The 18,565-nt window shown below is 36.5% G+C and overlaps 1 protein-coding gene and 2 pseudogenes across 1 annotated transcript in view; 2 read left to right on the top strand and 1 right to left on the bottom strand.

The window, feature by feature from the left end:
- Prr16 (proline rich 16) overlaps nucleotides 1-18,565 on the bottom strand; it is a 352,155-nt gene that overhangs the window by 275,154 nt on the left and 58,436 nt on the right. The window lies entirely within an intron of this gene.
- LOC105743420 lies at nucleotides 14,008-14,315 on the top strand (annotated as a pseudogene).
- On the top strand, nucleotides 15,686-16,734 carry LOC105743419 (annotated as a pseudogene).

Raw genomic sequence — 18,565 nt, 5'->3', positions numbered from 1 at the left:
AAGCAATGGCTGTGACTCATCCACATGGCTGACACTGACAAAGGTTCTACAATCTGAGGTACAGGATCTCAGGATAAATCCTGAGGGGATTTCACTGAGCATTTCAGACCCAGAAGCTATAACTCTTGTTGCATAGGTCCTGCTTTACCTTGGTCTTAACCATCCAGCAGAAAAGTATAGAAACGAAATAAAAGAAGTAAAACCATGGTGCTATGTTGACCTGTAGGGGACTCTTGTCAACAATTTTTGACACTGCCAGTCAAGCAGAAGTCCCAATATTATTATGGACTACTGGACTCTTTTAGAATATTTTGCTGAGTTAACACACCTATAATATTCAAATGACGGAACTAAACAAAAATGTTCATTTTGATGGATGTCCATTTTGTATCTGTGTATTCAGAATGTTTAGGATAGATGTATAGTTACATTCTCTTAATGAATAGAGGGATTTGCTCTAATAGTGTTTATAAATAGGATATCATGTCTGCATCTTGTACAGCAAATAAACACTAGGAAGAGAGAATGTAATGTGTTAATTATTGGAACTGTCCTACCAACTTGATTTGAAACTGTCTCATTGCTATTTGTTTCTCAATACAATTATGGAAAAAATAATAAAAAATTAAAAATAAAAAGTATAGTTGTGACATCCTATGGAGTGAAGGTGTCCTTATGACTGTACGTGTTTTCCAGATAAATAAATTTGTCCTTTAAAATAGATCATATATTGGGGGGAACTACCCGTTCGGCCCCCCCATCCCTCTCTCTCGGGACAGGAGCTTTCTTTCTCTCAATAAATATATCTGTTCATAAAAAAATAAATAAAAATAAAATAAAACAGATCATATAAAACTTTCTCCTGTTGAATTTGTACAGCTTAATGTTGACCACAGTCAATACTGAAATGAATAGAATAGCAAACACTATTTCTCCCTTTCCCACAGCTACACACAGCTGCCCTGGCTTCTGTTCAGCCCAGACTAAAATATAAGCTCCCTTCATGCTACCCAATTGTGGCCAGTGGTAGATGGGAACATCTATCAAAGTTGTAAAAGGACAGACTTAACTGACAAACTCTTAGCAATTAAGTCTTTTCATCTTTACCCTTTTTGTCTAGAAATTGATTAAGACACTTGAAGGTATAGCAGAGAGATGTTACAATAAAATGACCTGTCTTTGTCTTGAAACTTTTCCTCGGTTCCTATGGTTAAGAGGATCATATCCTGAAAAGCAGAAGGCATCTGTTTGCCTATGGAGTTCTGATTGTGAGTCTTGGAGGATTTATTGTGACAGTGAAGTAACCCCAGACTGTGTGACTCTCTGCCATTCATTCATATTTCATATGTGGAAGATGCAGCATGAAAATGCCAGTTGTCATGCCCTTAAAGTTCTTGGCTTCAGAGACATTCCCTATTGTTGAGGGGACTACTGACACACCTCTGTGGTTTAGAGCTAGTTCTGTCTTTCTAATTTCCATTGCAGCCTTCTCTGTACTGACAACACCAGCATTTTCTTCCATAGCATACAAAATTGTAGAATTTTATATAGAAATTGTGAATTAATGTAATGCTGGTCTTTTTCAGAGAACTTTAAATCTGTTCAATTTGTATCTCTTTTACAATAATTTTTGTATGCTTTTTCTTTTTGTTCCTCATTTTATCAAATATGAAGTTTACACACTAAAGTCAGAACTATGAACATTTTCATAATTATTAACTATGAATATTATTCAATTTACATATATTTACAAAGATGCTCAACACTTAAATTTACTAATTTATTCTTTACCTTTCTTAAATTTATAATTGAATTTGATATATTTAAACAAGAATAATTGAAAATGTGACAGTTACCTTGTTCCTAAGTCCCACTGTCATATTTATGTTTCAGTGCATAACATGGGCTTATGAACCAGGCAAACATTTCTTAAATGGAAGGATAAGTTCTAGGTTTAAAACACTGTGCTAGGGCCGGGTAGATGGCTCAGTAGAGTAAGTACTTCCCTGGCAAGCACAAAGGCCTGAGTTCAATCCCTGGTTCCACCAAAAAGTAAAAGATAAAATAAAATAAAATGTGCTAACCATTTCACTAGTTTATTTAGAATTTTTTTTGAATAGCTGTAGAAGCTCTGTTTCCTCCTAAAAGTAGATTATTTGAATCAAAAGAAATTACTTAAATTTTTAGACATAACAGCATTAACTTCATAACATATTCATAGCTGGCTGGTTTTAGGAAAGTTTATTACTAAGATTATGAATCCAAACCAGAAATCACTGATGTAAAACTATTTTTGCCTCCTGAATACCAACATCATATATTTTGACTATTTTTTAAAAAAATTGTTTCCAGGAAGGATCAAAAGATCTGCCCAAGGCCAGCACAGAGCAAGAAGCCGACCAAGGTCCCTGACTTCCTATCATGTGCCTTGTGTTTGCAACACACAGAACTACTTCCTGTGTCAGTGTCCTTCCAGCTCCCATTTTTTACCATTTAAATCATTGGTATTTAAAAGACATCATAAGAATTGAATAAATTTCCTGCTTAAGGTGAAATAAGGACAGTAAGAAAAGTTTTAACCTGGAAGCGGGGATTGAACTCAGGCCCTTGAGCTTGCCAGGCAAGCGGTTATTCTCCTAAGCCATGTCCCGAGCCCCAAGTTTTAACTCTTGACTGACTTACATATGGTTTAAGTTTACTAAACATTTCATTTACTCATGCATGCCTTGGAAAATAGTATACACTGGGGTTCTTTATCAACTAGTTATTAATAATTTCAGTTGCTAACTATAAACAAATGAGGAAAGAAGATGAAAAATTAAAATAAATGTATAATAGGAAGGAGATACTCTGAAGCATACTAAGTCTATATTTGTCTGTCCCCCAACAAAGCATCAGACACTCAAATGATGGCAAAATAACTTCTTTTGAACTGAGAGTGTTGGGTATTTTGTCCCAGCAGCAAAGGTGTATTCTTTTATTTAAAAGTTTTGTGTGGTTCTCCGATTGTTTTCTGAGGAAAGTTTCTTAAAGTGGAATTACTAGAGAAAAGGCTTATAAGACTTGTGATAAATACCAGAAAATTCCTTCTACAATTGGTTCTGTCCATATTTTCATTAGCACATTCCACTGTGAGAGTACTTTCTTGCTTCCCACCCATGGGGCATGTTATGGGTATAGCAGGCATTTACTTTTACTTATACACATAAGCCAGTAGATCAGATTCTCTGTTCATTTTTCACTTGCATAGTCCCACTCATTTCTGTGAGTAAAACCTACACCAATATATGAAAAGGACATTTATATATAAAAGTACTTTATACAAAGAAGATACTATTTATAAAAGATATTCCCTTAGAAGAGTTAGTTCAAGCAAAGATGACAAGTGCTACTACTCCATCATATCATCACAAAAAGGACATACTCTGCTAAGTCATTCTCTGTTTATCAAAATTCGTTAGGGCTGTGTGTATATAAGGGCATGTATTACCAAATCACATTTTGTTTCTAGTCACAAGAAATATTTACTACCTCTTCAAATTGGTAATAGATATATTGTTCCCTACCCAATATTGTCTTAATGCATATTTGAACCAATTTCGCCTCAAATGGTTTAAATGGTTGAACTCAGTTTCAATGTTCAATTAAAATGTTATTAAACTGAATGTGTTATCCACAGAGAAAACCAAATTCTGAAAATACTTCCATTAAATTAATTCCACATAGGGCCGGGGAGATGGCTCAGTGGAATGAGCATTGCCTGGCAAGCGCAAAGGCCTGAGTTTAATCCCCAGTTCCACAATAAATAAATAAATAAATAAATAAATAAATAAAATAATGATAATAATAATAATAATAATAATAATTCCACATAGCTTCCTAAACACTTTCCCTTTACCTGTATATATCCCTGCTAAGCTCTTTTGTATTATTTCAAACCAACAAATTTTATGTTTTTGTCACTTAAAGTTAAATTTCTTCTCCTTGAATGATTTAGGGGAGGTTTATTTTTTTTATTTTGGTGCCAAGGACCAAACCCAGGGCTTCCAGCTTGCTAGGCAAGCATTCTACCACTGAGCCAAATCCCCAGCCCCTTCTTGAATGATTTAGAAGAAGGTGTTTAATTTTTTCTTCTTGTATTTCTATGTTTCAGCTGTTAGTCAATCCTTTGTTTTGCAAGTATAAAGTAGTATTACCCCAGCACTGAATTTATCCAACCTACATAATAAAGAAAATAATATATAATTTATAGAATTTAGCACAGATTTAACAATTATTATCTTTTAGGGGTCAGCCAAATAGCTCAGAGGATTAAAGCACCTGCTTAGGCAGACACAGTGACTGGGGTTTGATCCCTGGCATGCCATGCCAGCCCTGCCCCTGGGGTGAGCTAAGACAGTGATTGAGACTAGGTGTGGTGGCGCACACTTGTAATCCCAACTCTTAGGAGGCTGAACACAGGCAGATCACTACAAGTCCGATCTATGTAGTGAGACTCTGTAGACACCTACTAAAACACACACCCACACACAAACCCACTATTATTATTCTCTTTTAATTGGCACATCAAATGAAGTACATCAAAATTTAGTTATTTAATTGTCATGCAAAATAATGTTAGTATAACAAAAATTAGAATATTATGTCTATAGTATAATGTCTATAGTGGACTTTATTAAATAAGACTGAAGGGCCATCAAGATAGTTCAGCAGACTAAGTGCCTGCTTAGGCAAGAGCAGAGACAGGATTCGATCCCTGGTCCCACATGCCATGCCAGCCCCACCTGCAGGTGCGCTGAGCTGGCCACTGAGTCCAGGGGTGGTGACACACACCTGTAATCCCAGCACTGGGGAGGCTGAAAGCAGGAGGATCACTATGAGTCTGAGTTGTGTAGTGAGACGCTGTATGAAATACATGAAGAGGGGCCGGGGAGGTGGCTCAGTGGAATATGTGCTTCCCTGGCAAGCGCAAGGGCCTGAGTTCAATCCCTGGTTCCGCAAAAAAAAAAAAAAAAAAAAAAAAAAAAATACATGAAGAAAACAAAGACTGACCAAAAAAAATTCATATGACATAATCAATTTTTCATTATATAATGAAGAGGCAAAAAATTTAAAAATGCTCCTCTTTGATGACAAAATATTTTTGAGTACATGATTTAAAATTTAATATTTTAGCCAATTTTTTCATTTTCACAGCATGTTTGCATTATCAAACACATAATGAGTTTAACATTTCAATTTAAAAGGAAATGTTGGGGCCAGGGAGATGGCTCAGTGGAATAAGTGCTTCCCTGGCAAGGGCAAGGGCCTGAGTTCAATCCCCAGTTCCAAAAAAAAAAAAAAAAAATTCAAAATAAAAACAAATGTTATCAAGGATTTCTGCTTCCATAAAGAAGTATATTTAATTTTCTCTATTTGCTTTCATCAAGTACAAACACCTTGGGCAATATGGATAAAACTAAAACAAGGAAACACTAAAGGGTGAAGAAGCCAACTAGACTGAAGATTACTATAGCAGTAAGTGACAGTGAACAAAGATAAGCACTCACATCTACTTTCTCAATTCAGTGAGAAGAGAGATTTGTACTAATATTGTTTGGGCAGGATATCATGTCTGCATCTTGTACTATGAATAACTACTACAAAGAAAACAATATGCAGTGTATTAATTATTGAAACTGTCCTATTAATCAGTTTTGAAACTGTCTCATTGCTGTTTGTTTCTCAATAAAATTAATTTTTTTAAAAACAAGATAAGTACCCACAAAGAAAGCTTTTATTACAAGCTCACAACCAACTGATGCTATAACTTTTGAGCCAGGACTCCCAAAATGTCAGTGCCAGTCTGAAATCTGCTTTCAGGTTATATGCCTTTTAGGTTTCCATAGTAACCACATTACCTCACTGCCTCATTTTCAGGAATATTACAAGAATGTCATGCAATTGCCACAAGGTCTATATTTCCTAGATATTGTACTATCTGTCTGTGATGAGGCAGTATTGTTTCATGTTTTCCCTATTCCTCACACTGCCCTTACTCATTGTTTCTACTTTATGACCCTGGTTTTCTCTAATTGGGTTTACAGTTTGCTATACGGGAGGGGTGAGGGAGTGAGCTTAAATTAAGTGACTCTCCCTTAAAATGGAAGCTCTTTTTCCCCATCACTATAAGAGGTGCTGCCCTCAAAAAAAAAAAAAAAGAGAGAGAGAGATGGTAGGCACCTTAGAATTTTTACCTCCTATATACAAAACATGGAGATGAAGAAGCCAGTGACTTGGAGATGCTGAGGGGAACAGAAAATCACTTAGCAAAATTTTTCTCCCTTTAACTATGTTACTGAGAAAGAAAACATTTTATTCAGATCCAAATTTTTTTTTCTTTGATGAAAATTGTTCAATTACATGCAAACAGCATGAGAAATTGTGTCCAACAGAAGGTCTATCTAGGACTACATACAGACTTCAAAGACAACATGAAATACTTAGTGAGACTATTTCAAAACACCACAGAAAAACTGTGCTGCCAGCATACTTGTATCAGGAAAGGTAAAGTGGGAGCCTAAAATCCCAATTCCTCAGTGCTGCAGAGAAGTGCCATGTTATCCAGACTGGAATACTATTACAAAGGTCACACCATCACTTTCAGATCTATAAGGCAAAGAGGGAGTCTGGGTCTTCACATCTTTAAGTAGTAAAGGCTGGTCTTCCCTTCACACCCCGCAAAGCAAAGCAGACTTGAAACAACACCAAAACAAGACTCATGGATCTGTGCAACTATAACCAAAATAAGTAAAGAGCTAACTTTGTCATTGGAGGATGTTTATGTTCCTTGGTTATCTCGGGTTGTTTTGCCTTGGTGGTACTGGGGACTGAACCTAGAGCCGTCATATGGAGTTGAATCTCCTCCCTTTTTATCTTAATTTTACTATGAGAGTCATCTTAAGTGCTTAAGTTGCCCAAGCTGGGCTCAAACTTGTGATCCTCCTGCTTCAGCTTCTCAGTGCTGAGATTATGATTACTGTATGTGCCACCAACTTCACTCAGATTTCCAAAGGAGAGCTAAAAGAAGGCAAAACTGCAAGAAAATGCTTTAAAAATAACAAATGAAAATGTCCTACAGTTGGCAAAAGACATAATCCCACAGGTGTAGGAACCAAAGCAAACTCCAGACAAGATAAATATGAAGAAAGGTAAGTTAAAATTCCCCATAGGTTACCTCCAGAAATCTAAAGACCAATGACAGAGACAGGTGGGAAATATATGAAAAGACACATCATATAACATTAATCCAAAAAACAAGATGTTACTTAAAAATAAATATTAGATTACTACTAGTATTACTACTATCAGATCCAGGAATTTTCAGAGAATATATAAAAAAAAACCTGCATTGTGTGTAAATATGCATTTTCTCTAGAATGTTTCTCTCTTTCAAATGAATGGAACATTATATAAATTCTGAGAACAAACATTATATAAGAGAGTCAATCTACTAAGACAATAAAGTAAGCCTAATGCTCATGCATCAAAATCAGACATGGATGCCAGGCCTTGCGGCACATTTGGGAGGCTGAGGCAAGGGCACTGCCAAGAGTTTGAGGACTAGTTAGGCTACACAGAGCTCACTGACAACCTGAACTGCATAGGGAGACTCTATCTCGAAAAATCAAAAAAAAAAAAAAAAAAAAAAAAAAAAAAAAAAAAAAAAAGAATTCCAAATAGGTGAAATAAAAACTGAATAAGCTGAGAGGAAAAGCAGAAAATATAAAAAAAAAAAAAAGGAAAAGCAGAAAAAAATGCAACTACACTTATAGATGTCAGTTCTCAAAATTTACCAACTACATAAAAAATAAAGATATAGGAGAATTCAACAATGCCATCAAGAGCAGGACCAGATCACATTTATGGCACAACTAAGCAATACCAGAATGTACCTGCAAGTGTCCTAGGAAAATGCACCAAGATAGACCACATCTTGGTCCATAAAATAAACCCCAACTAGATTATCAGAACGGAAGTTAGAACAGGATGTGTGCTTTGATCTAAATGAGATTCATATGAGAAATCAACAACAAAAGGAGCATAAAAATGCCCAATAATCCAAAGAGAAAAATTTCATGTAAAATTGAAAGATACATCAATGGAATGACATTGTAAATACAGCCTGTAGCCAGGGTTATAGCTCAGTGGCACAGTGCCTGTCTGCCAAGCCCAAGATCCTGAGTTTGATTCCAGGTACAAGAAAACCAAAAAGAGAAAGAGAGACAGAGAGAGAGAAAATACAGCATGATAACATATGTGAGACATTGATGACACAACACTGTAAGGAAAATGTGTAATACTACACATTTATACTAGGTGAGAAAAGAAGATAAAAATAATTTAAATTTTCATGTCAAGAATTAAGATAAAGGGCTGGCCAGATAGTTCAGCAGACTAAAGCACTGTTTAGGCAGACCCAGGGACCAGAATTCCTGGCATGCCCTGGTGGCCCAACTACAGGGAGCCCTGAGACTTTGACTGAGACTGGGTCCATGATGGTGCATACCTGTAATCCCAATGATGGGGAGGCTAAAATCAGGATGATCACTATGAGTTCAATCTGTGTAGTGAGACCCTGTAGACATGGTACTAAAAAAAAAAAGCATTCAGGGAAAAAATAAAACAAAGAAAGAAAAAGTCAAAGGGCCAGCCAGATAGTTCAGTGGATTAAGCAGACATAGGGGCTGGGGGCTCAATACCAGTCTGCTGTGCTGGCCCCGCCCACAAGGCACTCTAAAATGGCAAATGAGACTGGGCATGGTGGTGTGCGCCTGTAATCCCAGCGCTTGGAGGCTAAAAAACAGGAACGATCACTGAGTCCAATCTGTGTAGTGAGACCCTGTAGACCTTGTACTAAATAAATTACATAAATAAATAAATAAATAAATAAATAAATAAATGTAAAAGTCAGTGGTAAAAATCAAGAAAATTAAAACATAACAATATAGAAAGTCACTTGGGGATTTTTTTACTTTAAAAATTATTTTTAAAAGGCTTGATTTTCTAGAAAGAATAAAATTGATGAGTCTCTAAAATCAAAGAAAATGAGGGACTTGGGGAGGAAGGTAGGCAGTCTAAGCACCTGCTTAGCAAGCACACAGACCCAGGTTTGATCCCCAGTACCACATGCTGTGCTGGCCCTGGAAACTGGGGCACACTGTGTCAGCCACCAAAACCAGGAGGGGTGGCACACACTGTAATCCCAGTGCTCAGGAGGCTGAGACAGGAACAGCACTACAAGTCTGAGCTGAGTAGCAAGACCCTGTACTAAATACATAAATAAATAAAAGATTTTTTTAATTTAAAAAATGTTATAATTAGAGCATCATGAATTAAATTGAGGCTAATATAGAGGGTCACAGACAACTAAACAATAATAAAAGAACACAGAGAACAACTTCAGAGACAAATTTGAAAATTTTAAATGAATCAGTTCCTTGAAAAATATAAACTGATAAAAGTAATTTGAACACACTATAACCACTAATAAAACTGAATTAGTAATTTAAAAATTCTTTAAAAAGAAATGTCTTAGGTTCAAATGTTTTAACTGAAGAATTCTCAACATTCAAATAGTAGCTAACATAAATTCCATCCAATCTTGCTATGAAACAGAAGAGAATGATTTCCAATCCACGTTATAGTACCAACAGCAATAAAAAAAATATTTAAAGTCAAATATAAAGAGTTCTCATACTCATGTTCATGCCATGACCTGCAAATAAAAAATTCTTAAAAATTAGTTAGAAAATAGTCTACATCTAAAATTAATTCTACATAATAACCATATAGTGTCTAAAGCAATTATGTCCACATGTAGGCCACATGTAGATCCAGACAGACAGCAGTGTGCTCCAGCAGGAGCATAAACATTTTAAATGATTATATGATTTTTAGTGATATTTTTCATTATTTGATGGCAGCACTTCAGTGGAAACTACACAGGTGACAACAGAGGGCACCAGAAGTGCCATGCTAACTTGGGCTCTGGGGCCCATAAGATAGTCAAATAAACATCCTGTATATTAGATATCACGTACACATTGCAAATTGGCAAGTAAAATCCAGCAATTGCCAGCAATAGCATTTCAACCAATCTTCATGTCTATGTGCCCAACTTCATGTTTGTTATAACCAATAGCTAGTTTTTGCTTTTATTTTAAAAAGAAAAAAATAGAAATAAAAATAAAAATAAGAGTTTCAAAACTGACTAGAAGGTGAATAACAATAATATATTTCACACTGTTATTTGCACAGTTGTTACTCAGAACACAATATATACGCAGGAAATATTGCCCAAACAATATTATATATTATGTTCCTTCTTTTTCTTTCCACTTTCGCCCATCATAGTTTCTCTTTCCTTTTGAACAGTTTCTTCCCAACATACAATAACTATTATACATTTTGGATCTTATTTATTTAGCTTCTCACACTGGTAAGAAAACATGTTTGAACATGTAGATCTGATTTGATTATTAACCTTGGGCTTCTGTTATTTCATAAAATGTAAAATAGATTTTTAGTAGTTGTGATATAGGAAGTATACAATGCATTAAATTGTATTTGCTCATGATATCATTATAATTACATATACAATATTGCTAAAATGTTATAAAATATAAATACAAAAGAAGTTCTGTTACTTCTGTACGTTAACTATATAACATACTTTCCATGGGGCCCAAGACAATTCCTTTTTACTCAGTGCATCCAGACAAGCCAGATGCTGGCTATACAACACAGAAAGGCTACAAGGTTGGCTTCATCAACATACATAATCAAATCGGGCCGACCAGATAGCTCAGCAGACTAAAGCATCTGCTTAGGCAGAGCTTAGTGGCCAGGGTTCAATCCTCCACCTGCCATGCCAGCCCCACCCCTGGTGGTGCTGACATGGCGACTGAGACTGGGTGTAGTGGCGTGTACCTGTAATCCTAGTGCTTGGGAGGCTGAAAACAGGAGGATCACTCTGAGTCTGATCTATGGAGTGAGAACCTTGTAGACCCTGTGCTAAATACACAAAAAGTACATAATTATACCAATTAGTGTGCACATATTTGACACAAATCCACTTGCTTTCACAAAATATTTCACAAAAGTAGAAAAAGGGGAACTTTTAGATTGATAAAAAGCACCTGTAAAATTACATATAGGTAATGTTTTTCTTAGTGGAGAAAACAGTCCTACTAAAATTAGGTACTTTCAATCTTACTGGAAATAATTTTTTTTTTTTCAGAACTGGGGATTGAACTCAGGCCCTTGTGCTTGCCAGGTAAGTACTTATTCTACTGAGCCATCTCTCCAGCCCCTGGAAATAATTCTTGAAGCTGTACAGGAAGTGAAAAATAAAACTGTCATTATTTGCAAATTATGTTTGTCTACATAGAAAATCCTAGAGAATCTATAACCAAGAATAAAATATAAAAACTATTAGAAATAAGTGAGTTCTACAAGGTAGAACACACGTTATATTCAATTACATATTTATATGCTAGCAATAAGCATCATAATAAAAATGAAAAAGAATACACAAAGGGTGAACTAAATATATGGAAAATATTGCTAAAATGTATTATAGTAAAATAGATATTACTGGCAATTCCCCTTCACAATGCATCTCCCTCCCTTCAATAGAACTTAGCCCATTATTCTCGTTACAGTCTGCACTAGTTCTCCAAGTCCTTTTACCTCTTTATGAGCTGTGATAAAAAACATAGTGAATGGTGCTGCCAGTAGCCCTCCAACAAAACGTCAGCCTCACAACAACATCAAAGTGTGTCCTTATCTACTTTATTTACTATATATGGCACCATGCAACTTCAGCCTTTTCCCTTATGTCAATGAAAAGTAAATGTTTTGCGTACATCATGGAAAGTGAGGCAGCCAGGACCATACAGCTAAAGACACTGATGAACAAGTACTTCCGGAACTGATACAGAAACTGGCAAGAAAGACGGGCTATGGATGTTCAAAGAAAGTGGAGCATTCTGAAGGAAATTAATGGCAATGTGTCTTTTCCTGTGGTAGTTTTTAAATTTAAACATTTGCCATATTTTTGGATCACAGTGTATTTTACAATGTCTCAAAAAAAAAAAAAAGGTAGAAATCTAATAAAATAGACCCATGAATTTTATCATAAAAACTAAAAAATCTAAAGGAACAAATTTACTGGAAATGTAACTTCTGTATCCCACAAGGTCAGTCAAACACCCTCAGGATTTACCCTGAAATCCTGTACCGCAGTTTGTAGATCATTTGTCAGTGTCAGCCATGTGGACGAGTCACGGCCATTGCTTTACCAATTTGCTCTCTGTGAAAGCCTGAGAGAATGTTTTCTCTCCATGTGACTCTCCTTAGGCATACTCTACTTCATCCATCACTTTCCTCTGTGGCCCCATAATCTCCTTGATCAGAAAATTTGGGACAACACTGAGTTACAGGATGTTACAGTATAAGTTCTCCTATGTCCTGAGTCCTCACTGACCTTGAAAGCCTGGGGCCAAAATGTTGGTGGTCCTTGTAGCCCCTAGTTTTGCTAATTTTTGGTATGCAAATTTAATTTGTTAACCCTCCAGAAGAGAAGCTTAATGATATTATTACCCTATAACATAGGTAGTTGAGCTTAACCTCACTATGTGTCTGAATATCAAACATCTTAGACATAACATGGAACAGGTATTTTCCATCAAGTATTAATATGTTAAACTTTAAATCCCTATAGAATGTGAAAAAAAAACCAAAAAAATATAGGTCTTGTTTTAATTTGGTCTTAACCATCCAGCACAAAAGGATAAAAGCGGGGTAGAAAAAGTAAAGCCAAATTAATATGCTGAGCTGTAAAAGGCCCAAGTTAACAACTTCTGACACTGCCAGTCCTACAGATAACCCACTACTATTATGGACTACTGCACTATATTCGATTATTGTGGTGAATTTATGCACCTATAATATTTAAATGGCAAGGGAATACTCATCTGTGACAAAACTAAACAAAAGAGGGGATATAAATTAAGGACCACTTTGGATCTGTATATACAAAAGAGTTAGGATAGATATGCAGCTACTTTCTCTTAATTCAATGAGAATATAGATTTGTACTTAGTGTTTGGACAGGATATCACATCTGCATCTTGTACTATGAATAACCACTATGAAGACAACAATATGCAGTGTATTAATTATTGTAACTGTCGTACTAACCTGCTTTAAAACTCTCACTGCTGTTTGTTTCTCAATAAAATTAATTTTAAAAAAAGAAAAAAAAAATAACCAGGACTTAAATATACAGCCATGTTCTTACATTAGATGACCGTACAGCATAAGGATGTCAGTTTTCCTAGATTTGTACACATTTAATACAATTTTTAACAAAATTCACACATTTTTTCTAACTACCAACAAGATTATTCTAAAGTATAAATAGAAGTTAAATAAACTAGACTAGCTAAAGCAATTTAAAAATTTATATACTGGAAAGAATAAGCCTACACAATTTCAAGCTCATTTTACACCTGTAATAATAGCAATGCAGTACCAGTGAAACTATAGACACTGCATCAATAGAAAAGTATAGCAAAGTCATGAACATTTCAAGAAAATGATGCCCCACTGGTTGTACAAGGTTGCAAAAGAAATAACTGGAGAAGTTGCACTTTCACTCAATGGTGCTAAAGCATTGGGTGGCTCTTGTTTGACATCAAAATATGACTCACACAATAAAAATTAATAGACAAAGTGAACTTTATTAAATTTTAAAATTTTTGCTCTAAAAATGTCCCTATAGCAAAAATGACAAACGAACTATATAAGGAAATATATTAGCAAACTCTACAAATGACAAGGAACTAGTGTCAAAGACATATAAACAGCAGTCAAAATTCAACACTAGGAGCAATGTGAAGAAGCAAGGACAACCCCCGGGCTACCCGAAACTGCTGCATCTCGTGCTAGCACATCACCACCATGCCCAAGAGAAAGGCTGAAGTGGATGATAAAGGTGATAAAGCCAGGTGAAGGATGAACCACAGAGAAGATCTGCAAGGGTGTCTGCTAAACCTGCTTCTCCAAAGACAGAGCCCAAGCCTAAAGAGGCCCCTGCAGAGAAGGGAGAGAAGGTACCCAAAGGGCAAAAGGGACAAGCTGGTGCCAGCAAGGATGGGAAGAACCCTGCAGAAAACGGAGCTGCCAAAACAGACCAGGCACAAAAAGCTGAAATTGCTAGAGATGCCAAGAGAAGTATGTCATTTCTGATAACTGTGTACTTCTGGTGACTATACAGTTTGAAATACTAATTTTATCCAGCTTTTTAAAAATGCAGAATTTTATTTTACTTTTTTTTAAAGCTATGTTGTTAGCACACGGAACACTTCATTGTTGTTTTGGGGGAAGGAGCATATGTCAGTAATACAGTGTCTCCAAAGCTGGATTGATGTGGGGAAGACACCTTGTCCTGCTGATTTTGAGAGATTTCCTCTTGGATCCCAGGAGGAGGGACTCCCTGATGTTGATACATGTGGCCACCTTGGCATAAATGCCTTGTGGTACCAGACAGCTCAAGGTTTTTATGTCCTCCTTTCCTCTGCCATCAGCATAGGCTTAACTCCCTTAAGTCCAGAGACCTATTAGGATCTGATTCCTAAAAGAGATGTTACCAGTGTGTTAGGCAATCTGGACTTGCCAGTAATGTTCAGATGGTGGCCCACAAGAGCAAATGATTTCTTTTTCTAGATTGTGGATTTCTGGTCGCTAATTCTGCCATTTTCATTTCCTGAAAGTCAGGGACAGCTTGTGAAAAGTTGTTAAACAACATGCTAAATGTGAAATGTCAACCCTCACTCTAAACTTTCCCTATTTCAGAGTCTCGAAGACTTCATTGGATTTTTTTTTTTTTTTTGGAACCGGGGATTGAACTCAGGCCCTTGTGCTTGCCAAGGAAGCGCTTACTCCACTGAGCCATCTCCCTGGCCCCTTCATTGGATTTTATAGTGGCTTTTCTGATTTTTGGTAGTCCATCCAAGAAGGGAGTTTGAAAATTGTTGTATACTGTTAACAATTGTATGCCCATACTCTGCCTGAAATATCATGACTTTTTATGAAAAGTATCTTTAATAAAGCTGGATACAGTTTGGCTTGGAAAAGAAAACGCAACACTACAATACAAATAATCTAATTCAAAAAGGACAAAAGACATGAATGTACATTTAAATAAAGAAAATATATCCAAAAACAAATGAAAGTATGTTCAACATAGTGCCAAATAGGAAATGCAAAATAAAACAATAGGATATCAGCACTATACACCTATCAACATGACTAAGAAAAAACTGCAGCAGCATCAGGCCCTATGGAGGAAGCAGAGAAACAGATAAACTGGATCACATGCATCACTGGTGGAGCTGAAAAACTATCCAGTAGTCACATGCATGGGTGCTCATTCCTGAGTTCACACAGAGACCTGTACGTGTTTGTAGAAGGTTGGCTCATAATAGCCCAAATGGGAAAAACTGATGTCCTTTAGTATGTGAGTGGTTAAAAACAAGGAAAAACCAAAACCCATGTTACATCTATACAATGAAAGATTAGTCAGCAAAGAAAAAAAGAACACTCTTTCCAGGCAACCTCGTGAGAGTGACATCGTCTTTAAACCCTCTGTGGCAATCCCTGATGCACCACCGTGATGCCCAGGGAAGACAGGGCGACCTGGAAATCTAACTACTTCCTAAAGATCATCCAACTTTTGGATGATTATCCAAAATGCTTCATTGTGGGAGCAGACAATGTGGGCTCTAAGCAGATGCAGCAGATCCGAATGTCCCTCCGAGGGAAGGTTTTGGTGTTAATGGGCAAGAATACTACGAGGTGCAAGGCCATCTGAGGACATCTGAAAACAACACAGCTCTGGAGAAACTGTTGTCTCATATCTGGGGAAATGTGGGCTTTGTATTCACCAAGGAGGACCTCACTGAGATCAGGGATATGCTGCTGGCCAATAAGGTGCCTGCTGCTGCCCGTGCAGGTGCCATTGCACCATGTGAAGTCACTGTGCCTGCCCAGAACACTGGTCTGGGACCTGAGAAGACCTCTTTCTTCCAGGCTCTGGGCATCACCGCTAAAATCTCCAGGGGCACCATTGAAAGCCTTAGTGAAAAAAAAAAAAAAAAGAAAGCCTTAGTGATATACAGCTGATTAAGACTGGGGACAAAGTGGGAGCCAGCGAGGCAACCCTCCTGAACATGTTGAACATTTCCCCATTCTCCTTTGGGCTGATCATTCAGCAAGTGTTTGACAGTGGAAGCATCTACAACCCTGAAGTCCTTGACATTACAGAGGAAACTCTGCATTCTCGCTTTCTGGAGGGTGTCCGCAATGTTGCCAGTGTCTCTCTGCAGACTGGTTACCCAACTGTTGCCATCAGTGTACCATTCTATCATCAATGAGTATAAGTGGGTCCTAGCTTTGTCTGTGGAGACTGATTGCACCTTCCCACTTGCTGAAAAGGTCAAGGCCTTCTTAGCTGATCCATCTGCATTTGTGGCTGCTGCCCCTGTCGCCACAGCCACCACTGCTGCTCCTGCTGCTGCAGCTGCCCCAGCCAAGGTGGAAACCAAGGAAGAGTCGGAGGAGTCAGATGAAGAAATGGGATTTGGTCTCTTTTTGATTATCAAAAAGCAAACTATTCAGCTTGCCTAATTGGCAAAACAAGGAATAAAGGCATAATTCGCTTTCAAAAAAGAAAGAAAGAACAGACTACTGATAGTTTGCATGAATCCCCAAATAATTATAGAGTTTAAAAAACTGCATACTGTTTAATAATTTCTATTACATAGTAATATTACAATTATACATTTTAGAAGTAGCTAAGAGAATAACTATTGCCACGGTCACTAGTTAAAGAGTAAGCAAGGATGGCAGACAGGTAAGCGCAGATACAGGGAGCAAAAACAAAATCCTGTGGTGACAGAGGGCTCTATGGCTTGATAATACTGACATCACTATTATAATCCTGATACAGTGCCACACATTCTTTTTTAATTTTACCATGGGCAGGGGTGATAACTTAGCAGCATAACTGCCTGCCTGGCATGTATAAGGTCCTGAGTTTAGTCCCTGGTACCAAATATATTTCCATAGGGTGGCTTTAAAAAGCTAAATGAGATTTCTCTGTATTATTTCTTATAGCAGCATACTACTGTATAATTATCTTAAAATAAAAAGCTTAAATTAAATAAGTGGCACCATGTACAGTGGTACATACTTGTAATCCCAGCACTTGGAAACTCAGGTAGGATGATCATAAGTTTAAGACCAACTTTGGCTACATAGTAAGACCGTGTCTCAAAAAAAAAGAAAAAAAAAATCAAAACAATAACAACAAAGTAAAACATATCAGTTTATCAAGACTTTGGTTAAATACACAAGAAAAAAGAGTAACCCTTTTGGCAGAGTTTATCACAATTAATAGGACTTGTTTTGTTTCCTATAACTCAAATCAAATAGACAAAAAACAATATTCATTATGAAAACTATACTTTAAAAATGAGCACAGTGTCTTTCATACGTAATTTTTAAACTAAATAACTGACAAGAATAATTTCAAGATTACTCTCCATCAAGAACACATAAAAAACTTTCAAAACTCAACACTGAAGTACAACAACCTATGTCAAAAATAGACAAAAGACATGAATAGACATTTAACTAGATGGAATATATACATAACTAACAAACTAAATATGTTCAATGTAATTGTTGATAGGGAAAAGCAAAGAAAAATGACAATGAGATATCAGCACTGCATACCTACCAGCAAGACTAAGAAAAAAACAGCAGCAAGTAAATGAAAAAGTTTAACTCCTTTTATATTTTTGTGATAGCATATATATACTAGTAATTAGGTCATTCTAAATTCACTGTTTAATCAAGCTTCTAATAAAGTTTGTTATCAAGGATTTATTATCTAGAAAGTTAAAGTTATGCTATCCCTTGAAAGAGAAGCAGTTAAAAAATATGAATGAAGTAAAAATGAGTGTATCCACTGAATGTGACATCTGAGCTAATATGGTACATAACAAGAAAAAACTATTAATGCATAGTATTTGTAATGCATTTCAATGTCAGGCTAACAGATTTCAAGAAAATTAATTACAGACCTTCATTTGCCACACTTTCAAGATAGTCACACACTCAGTGTGGCAGGAGGGAATATCAGAAAAAAAAAAATCCAGGCAGAATTTACATCAACACCCACAAGTCGCAGAAGTCAGTCACAATGAACAATCACATCACAGCTTGCATGATGGATCTTGGCTTGTACTGAGGAGAGCTCAAGCAGACCCATAACAAGTACAGACAGCAGATGGCACACGCACGCAGAAAGTCACGTCAATGCTGGCCTCCTGGTGCCATTTGACTTTACCAAAAAATGCACCTCCTGAATGTGTTGAAAAGCATACCTGACTGTATGGATGGTCCCTTTATAATTTTTTTAAGGGATCCCTATTTTCTTATTTATTTATTTATT

The sequence above is a fragment of the Octodon degus genome, unplaced genomic scaffold, assembly GCF_000260255.1.
Source record: "Octodon degus isolate 3935 unplaced genomic scaffold, OctDeg1.0 scaffold00124, whole genome shotgun sequence".
In the NCBI taxonomy this organism is placed as follows: Eukaryota; Metazoa; Chordata; class Mammalia; order Rodentia; family Octodontidae; genus Octodon; species Octodon degus.
This window is presented reverse-complemented; position numbering and strand designations above follow the sequence as displayed.